The sequence below is a fragment of the Pelodiscus sinensis genome, chromosome 24 (genome assembly GCF_049634645.1).
Source record: "Pelodiscus sinensis isolate JC-2024 chromosome 24, ASM4963464v1, whole genome shotgun sequence".
In the NCBI taxonomy this organism is placed as follows: domain Eukaryota; kingdom Metazoa; phylum Chordata; order Testudines; family Trionychidae; genus Pelodiscus; species Pelodiscus sinensis.
This window is the reverse complement of record NC_134734.1, coordinates 6,762,150-6,769,750: the sequence shown is the minus strand read 5'-3', so window position 1 is coordinate 6,769,750 and position 7,601 is coordinate 6,762,150. Positions and strand designations below refer to the sequence as shown.

The following is a 7,601-nucleotide window of genomic DNA, read 5'->3' as shown; positions in this document are numbered from 1 at the left end:
CCCCTATAATCCTGGCTGATGAAATCTTACACGGGACACCTCAACCCCTCCCGACAGGCCTTTAATGCATCCTCATGGAGGGGGCGTTTGGCCTGTTGAAGGCCCGTTTTAGATGCCTCTTCACCTGCCTGGACGTATCTGAGTGGCTGCATGTGGTGGCAGCGAGTTGTATGCTGCATAATTTGTGTGAGAAGAAAGGGGGGGCTTTCCTGCCAGCCTGGATGCCAGAGGCCGACCACTTGGCTGGCCTCTACGCGCAGCCCCATATGTCTTCCAGCTGGGAGGCCCATTGGGGGGCTGTCTGTATCCGGAACACCCTGCGGGAGAGCTTCCATCCGGAGAAGGAATGAAGTCTCCCTGGCATACCCCACTGGGGCCTTGTGCCTTATTCCACCCTCACATCCTTCCACTTTCCCCCCAACCCCTCTTCCTGATGTAAAATAAAAACATGTGTTGCCAAAAAAACTCTTTATTGACCATAACTGGGGTGAGTGGGTAATGAGGGTGGGCGAGGGGAGGGGAGGGGAAACCTGGGAGGAGGGAGCTGGAAGGGAGAGGCAAGGGGAGGAGAAGCTCAGGGCTGTGGGTCTTGCTGGTCCACCTGTCTCCCAGCACTGTGGGTGCGGGGGCCTCGGTGTCCCCGGGGGGCAGCGGGTATGGAGGGTGGGACGGGGGGAGGATCAGGAGTGAGAGGCAGAGTGACAGCTGGGGCAGCCACAGGGGCTGGAGCCTCAGCAGGCAGCAATCTCTGCACCAAGGTCTGCAGATGCTCGCGGATGGCACGGCCCTGGTCAAGCAGCTCCTGCAAGCTCTCGCGCCACAGCTGCAAGTCTTCATGCATCCAGTGCTCCTGGCTTTGCAGTAACCCCAGGTGCTGTCACTGGTACTCCTCCTGGTTCCAGGTGAGCCTGCTGGCCCAGGTACGGGAGGCTGTTCTGGGTGGGGTGGTGCGCCCTGCACTCGCAGCTGCTTTAGCTGTGGAGAAACACGAGAAGTGTTATGCCTGGGGACACAGTGGGTGAAGCCCAGCCCCCTTGTGCAAGGCGAGGATGGCAAGTCTCTGCACCATCATGTTCTGCTATCCCCGGAGTTTGAGGTGGCCCCTGTGCAGGGCCGTATTAAGACCTTTAGAGGCCCTAAGCACTGAAAAGATTATGGTGCCCCCCATATGTAAGTCAGAATAAAAACAATACTATACTGTAAAATATCATTTTTTTTTGGTGCCCCTGCTTTGCTGGTGCCCTAAGCATGTGCTTAGTCTGCCTATTGGGTAATCCAGCCCTGGCAATATATAGTTTGGGTTTGGGGAGCGGGGGAAAGGGAGAAGTGCCCTGCCTCTGCATAGAGGGGGCTTCTGAAGGGAGGTATCTCTCCCCAGGGTCAGGAGCATGTCATGTGCCTTCAAACATCCATGTGTGTGGCTAACAGGCCAGGGCCTCTGTGTGGCAGCCAGCCGGGGCCACATGCCCAGGGTGCCATGGCACATGCACAGGTTGCTGCATGCTCCATGGTCAGTAAGCCCCACACGCGTGGTCCCTGGGTTCCCTCTCCCACCCCCCCCAGCCCTGCATAAGGGGACAGTGATGGCACTCACATGTCGAGACCTCCCCGGCCTCGGATGTCACTGGCGACAGGCTTGCTGGGATGGCTTACAGGTCCTGGGTGTGAGGCACGCTCCCTCCAGGCTCCTGCGGCTCCTGGCCATCCTCCTCCTGCTCCTTCTCCTCGGTGTCATGGGAAGGGCCCTCTACCCTAGGGTCAATGACCACCTGGGGGGCACAGACCATCTGCATCATAATAGAGGCGGGGGTCAGTGTCAGCCCCTGGTTGGAGCTGCCCCCTGAGGCCCTGGCATAGGCCTGCCACAGCTCTTTTATTTTCCTGTGCACCTGCTCCTGGGTGCTCATGTGGCCTTTGGTGGCCAGGCTGTCAGCCTGTAGACAGCCATGTTCCTGTGTCTAGTGAAGAGATCGTAGATATTGGAGGCCTGCCCCCAAACCTCAATGAGGTCCACGATCTCTGCACTAGACCAGAAAGGCACCTGCCTTTTGTGGCCCCTGGCAGGCTCCTGGTGGCTGCCAGCCTGCTCCTGGCGAGCAGTGAAGGCTGGGTGCTACTGGGTTGCTGGCTCCTGCTGGGCAAGGTTCATGGACTGCTAGCTCTGTGCTGGCAAGCTTGCAGCTGGCACAGGCACTGTGGCCAGAGTCTACCCCTTTAAGGGCTCTGGGACTGGGGGCAGGAGGGGGAGCAGAAGAGTTTTTCCTGGTTGTGCCCAGAGTGGCCACCAGGGCACCCTGGAAGGGGCTGGAGGCCCCCTATTTCGAAATATGCATCTACGCAGTGCTTATTTCCATTTAGCTATTGTGAATTTAGCATTATTCCTTGTGGAATGAGGTTTACCAAATTTGAAATAATAATAATTTGATTAATTTCAAAATAGCAGTTTGGCTGTTTAGACGGCTGTTATTTCGATATAACTTTGCTCTGTTGACATAACGCTACACACAATACTCCAGTTGAGGCCTAATCAGTGCAGAGCAGAATGGAAGAATGATTTCTCGTTTCTTGCTCACAACACTCCTTGCTAATGCAGCCTAGAATCATGTTTGCTTTTTTTGCAACAGTGTCATACTGTTGACTTATGTTTAACTTGTGGTCCACTATGATCCCTAGATCCCTTTTTGCAGTACTCCTTCCTAGGCAGTCACTTCCCATTCTACATGGGTGAAACTGATTGTTCCTTCCTAAGTGGAGTACTTTGCATGTATCCTTATTGAACGTTTTCCTGTTTACCTCAGTCCATTTCTCCAGTTTGTCCAGATCATTTGGAATTTTGACCCTATCCTCCAAAGCAGTTGCAACCCCTCCCAGCTAGGTATCATCTGCAAACCTAATAAGCGTACTCTCTACGCCAGTGTTTCCCAATTTTATTTGGCCGAGGAACATATTTCAGCTTTTTAGAATTTCAAGGAACCCCTAGGTTTGTCATGCAATTAAAAAAAGAAAGGGGGGGGGGGGGGGAGAGGGATCCAACTATTCATGAAAGTTCCCACCAATGCATGAAAATCACATTCTTTCCCCAAGACTCTCCACCCCTTCCTTGAGGCCTCATCCTCTCTGTTCCCCTCCTGTTCATCACTTGCTATCCCCAGCCAGTGTACACTTTCACTAGCTCGAGACAGGAGATGCGAGCTCTGGGGTGGGAATGAGGGATTTGGGTGTGGGAAAGGATGAGAAGTACAAGCTCTGTGAGGGTATGTCTACACTACAAAGTTAATTCACACTAACAGCCGTTATTTCAAATTAACTTTCATAGGCGCTACACATACAAACCGCTAGTTCGAACTTAATTCCAACTAGCGGAGCGCTTAATTCGAACTAGGTAAACCTCATTCTACGAGGACTAACGCCTAGTTCGAATTAAGTAGTTATAATTAAGGGCTGTGTAGCCACTTAATTCAAACTAGTAGGAGGCTAGTTCTTCCCAGCTTCCCCTGGTAGCCACTCTGAGCCAAACCAGGGAAACACTTCTGCCCCCCTCCCAGCCCAGGAGCCCTTAAAGGGGCATAGTCTGGCTACAGTGCTTGTGCCAGGTGCAAGCCTGTCAGCACCCAGCCAGAAGACCCTGTGCCTGGCACGGCACGAGCCAGCCACTCACTGCAGCCCAGCCCTCCGCCTCTTCCCAGGACCAAGCTGGCGGCTCCCAGGAGCCTGCCCAGGGCCGCAAGAGGTGGGCACCCGCCTGGTCTAGTGCAGAGATTGTGGACCTGATCCAGGTTTGGGCGGAGGCCTCCAATGTCCATGACCTCCGCACTAGGCACAGGAAAGTGGCTGTCTAGGGCAGGATAGCTGCCAGCCAGGCCACCAAAGGCCACATGCGAACCCAGGAGCAGGTTTGCATGAAAATCAAGGTGGTCCAGTGAGACTTCCGACCCTGAGCCCTGAGCTTAGAACATGAGAACATAAGAACGGCCGTACTAGGTCAGACCAAAGGTCCATCTAGCCCAGTAGCCTGTCTGCTGACAGCGGCCAACACTAGGTACCCTGGAGGGGATGGACCGAAGACAATGACCAAGCGATTTGTCTCGTGCCATCCATCTCCAGCCTTCCACAAACAGAGGCCAGGGACACCATTTCTACCCCCTGGCTAATACCACTCCATGGACCCAACCTCCATTACTTTATCTAACTTCTCTTTAAACTCTTTTATAGTTCTAGTGTTCACAGGCTCCTGTGGCAAGGAGTTCCACAGGTTGACTATTTGCTTTGTGAATAAGAACTTTCTGTTATTAGTTTGAAGCCTGCTACCCATTCATTTCATTTGATGTCTTCTAGTCCTTATACAATGGGAACTAATGAAGAACTTTTCTATATGCATCCTCTCCACGCCACTCATAATTTTATAGACCTCTATCATATCCCCCTTCAGTCTCCTCTTTTCTAAGCTGAAAAGTCCCAGTCTCTTTAGCCTCTCTTCATATGGGACCTGTTCCAAACCCCTGATCATTTTAGTTGCCCTTTTTGGAACCCTTTCCAAGGCCAAAATATCTTTTCTGGGGTGAGGAGATCACATCTGTACATAGTACTGAAGATATGGCGTCCCATAGTTTGATACTTCCCCTCCTCCTTCTTCCTCTGGCTTCCCCCTTCCAGCTCCCTCCTCCCAGGTTTCCCCTTCCCCTCTCCCATCCTCTCTCTTCCCCTCTCACACCTCCTTTTCCCAGTCTCCCCAGAGGTTAATTCCCCCCACCCCGTTTTGTTAAATAAAGAGAGTTTCTATTTTTGAACACACGTGTCCTTTATTTTTTACATCAGGAAGGGGGGCTAGAGAGGGGTAAGTGGAAGGAGGTGAGGGAGGAATGGGGTACGGGCCCCTGATGGGGAGGACCGGGGTGGCTCTGTGGGCTCCTCGGGGTGGAAGCTCTCCTGCAGCCCCCCGATTGATCCCCCCAGATTGCAGCCTGTGGCAAGTGCAGCCAGGCTGATGGCCGAGTATGGGCACTCAGGGCACTCCAAGTCAGGACTGCTTTGCTGTCCCTCATCGAGGTAGACAAGCAAGCGGGGAACCCTGAGAACTGTCTGTCCGGAGTGGGGGTCGGGTCCCTTTAAGCACAGCCCTCGGCTAGCCTGAGACAGCAGCTCCACACTCTAAGTCCTAACCTGATGCCCTGCTGGCACTGCTTCCGGCCAGCCTTAATTTTGGTTCAGGGTCCACAATTTGTTTCTGCCTCAATGGCAGTCCGATATCACAAACGTCTCCAACAGTTCTGCCCCGCTTCTAGCTGGTGGGAGTAGGGGGACCCAGACCCGCCCTCACTCACAGGTCCCAGACCAGGGCCCTAAAGACAGGTGCAGGTAAGGACCTGTCTGGCTGGTGGGGCTCCTTCCACAACGCACCAGCCCACAGGCCATCTGTAGGCAAGCCCTGCCCTGGGCTTCTTCTTACCCCCAGGAACCTCAGACTTCGCCCCCCTCCCCCATGGTCTCCTAGCTCTGATGCTCACCACCCCCGCGCTTTAACTCCAGGTTTTGGGATAATGCTGGTGCTTCCTCTCCCGCTCCGATTCTGCTCCCGTTCCCCTGTCTCCCTCTAATTTCCCTCACTGCCTCCCCCGCCCTGTCTCTTGCTGCCACAGCTCTTTTGAATTCCCTGCTCTGGCTCCACCCTGCTAACCCCTCCTCCTGATGCACACTCTGTCTTGACGTTACTCATCCTGCTCCCTTCTGTCCTGGATGCACAACCCGGGGGGCAGCTGATGTCTCCTGGCTCAGCGTTCCCCCAAGGGCAGAACGGCCCCGCTGTGCCGCCACGCAAGAAAAGGCAGCACGAACAGGCGTCCACCCCTTGCGTACTCCATAAAAGGCAGGGGCCAGTGAGGATTGTGTGCAGGATGGATCAGTCCTTCCCTCTGAGATGGGTCCGTCTGGTCACACCGACACTCTCTTTTTAAGAGGGGGTGGGGGAGTGCCGGCTCCTCACAGAACCCCTACTTTTGCTTTGCGGAACCCCAGGATTCTGCAGGGCATCAATTGGGAAACACTATTCTACACCAATATCTAAACTGTTGATGAAGATATTGAACAGAATTGGTCCCAAATTGGTCCTTGCAAAACCCCAGTTGGTATGCCCTTCCAGCATGATTGTGAACCATTAATAACTACTCTCTGGCTGTGTCTACACTGGCAAGTTATTCCAGAAAATCAGCCGCTTTTCCGGAATAACTTGCCAGCTGTCTACACTGGCAGCTTGAATTTCCGGAAAAGCACTGACGATCTAATGTAAAATCATCAGTGCTTTTCCAGAAAAAATATGCTGCTCCCGTTTGGGCAAAAGTCTTTTTCCGGAAAACTGTTCCGGAAAAGGGCCAGTGTAGACAGCACAGTAGTATTTTCCGCAAAAAAGCCCCGATCGCGAAAATGACGATCGGGGCTTCTTTGCGGAAAAGTGCGTCTAGATTGGCCATGGACGCTTTTCCGGAAAAAGTGCTTTTGCGGAAAAGCGTCCTGCCAATCTAGACATGCTTTTCCAAAAATGCTTTTAATGGAAAACTTTTCCGTTAAGCATTTCCGGAAAATCATGCCAGTGTAGACGTAGCCTCTGAGAATGGTTATCTATCCAGTTATGCACACACCTTATAGAAGCCCCATCTAAGTTGCATTTCTCTAGTTTATTGATAAGCAGGTAGTGTGAGACCATGTCAAATGCCTTAATAAAGTTTACGTATACCATGTCCACTGCTTTCCCCTTATCCACAAGACTTTTATCTTATTAGAGAAAACTGTCAGATTGGTTTGATATGATTGTTCTTTACAAATCCAGGCTGGTTGTTACCTATCACCTTATTTTCTTTAAGAAGTTTGCAGATGTATTCCTGTGGCGAGGTGGCGGCACGGGCTGCCACCCCTCCCACTTGTACCTAGATTGTGCTCAATGCACAGCCCGGTTCCGAATCTCCCGGGCGGAGTGGGGGGTCCGGGCTCACCCTCTCTCCAGACCCCGACCCAGGGCCCTGACACCGAGAGTGTGCCTCTCAGTGGTAGCAGGGGGGCTAGTACCCCAAATACACCTGCTCTCGGGTTCCGCAGCCCGCCCTGGGTCCTGCTCCACTCCGCCGGCCCTTAGCCGTACTGGTCACCCGCTGGCCCCCGCGGGCCCCTTGCCTCCTCCGCTTCCCGCTTGTCCGGGTCTCGCAGTCTCCTCCCCTCTCTCCTGGCCTCCGGACCCCGCTGGCTCCAGCCCTCTTACCCCGGCCGCTTCCGCTTCTTTTATTCTCCCCCTCCCTTCCGGGTTCCCTAGCGTCGCGCGTATGACGTCATCACCGGCATGCCCAGGCGCCATGTGATGATGCGTCCCACCTCCCTCGCTCAGACCTGCCACGCCTGTTGCCTCCCTCCCGACTGCTCCGTTCGGCACTAACGAGTGGCGGGGTTGCTCCACCCCATCACAATTCCTTAATTACTTGCTCCATTAGCTTCCTTCACACAGAAGTTAAATTGACTGGTCTGTAGTTTCCTGGGTTGTTCTTATTTCCCTTTTTATAGATGGGCATTATATTTGCCCTTTTGCAGTCTTCTGGAATCTCTCTTGGCTGCATCTAGAC

At 53.5% G+C, this 7,601-nt stretch overlaps 1 long non-coding RNA gene across 5 annotated transcripts; it reads right to left on the bottom strand.

The window, feature by feature from the left end:
- Positions 1 to 461: 461 nt before the first annotated feature.
- Positions 462 to 7,322, bottom strand: LOC112544410 (uncharacterized). 5 transcript variants are annotated; one of them, XR_012897395.1, is made up of 3 exons: positions 7,247 to 7,322; positions 1,595 to 1,769; positions 462 to 975 (listed from the first exon to the last, which is right to left on the bottom strand). It is a non-coding gene; the product is annotated as an uncharacterized LOC112544410 (long non-coding RNA). The 5 variants fall into 5 exon arrangements; XR_003087750.2 differs by having other exon boundaries at positions 1,595 to 1,787; positions 7,247 to 7,313; XR_012897396.1 differs by having other exon boundaries at positions 7,162 to 7,259.
- Positions 7,323 to 7,601: the final 279 nt, after the last annotated feature.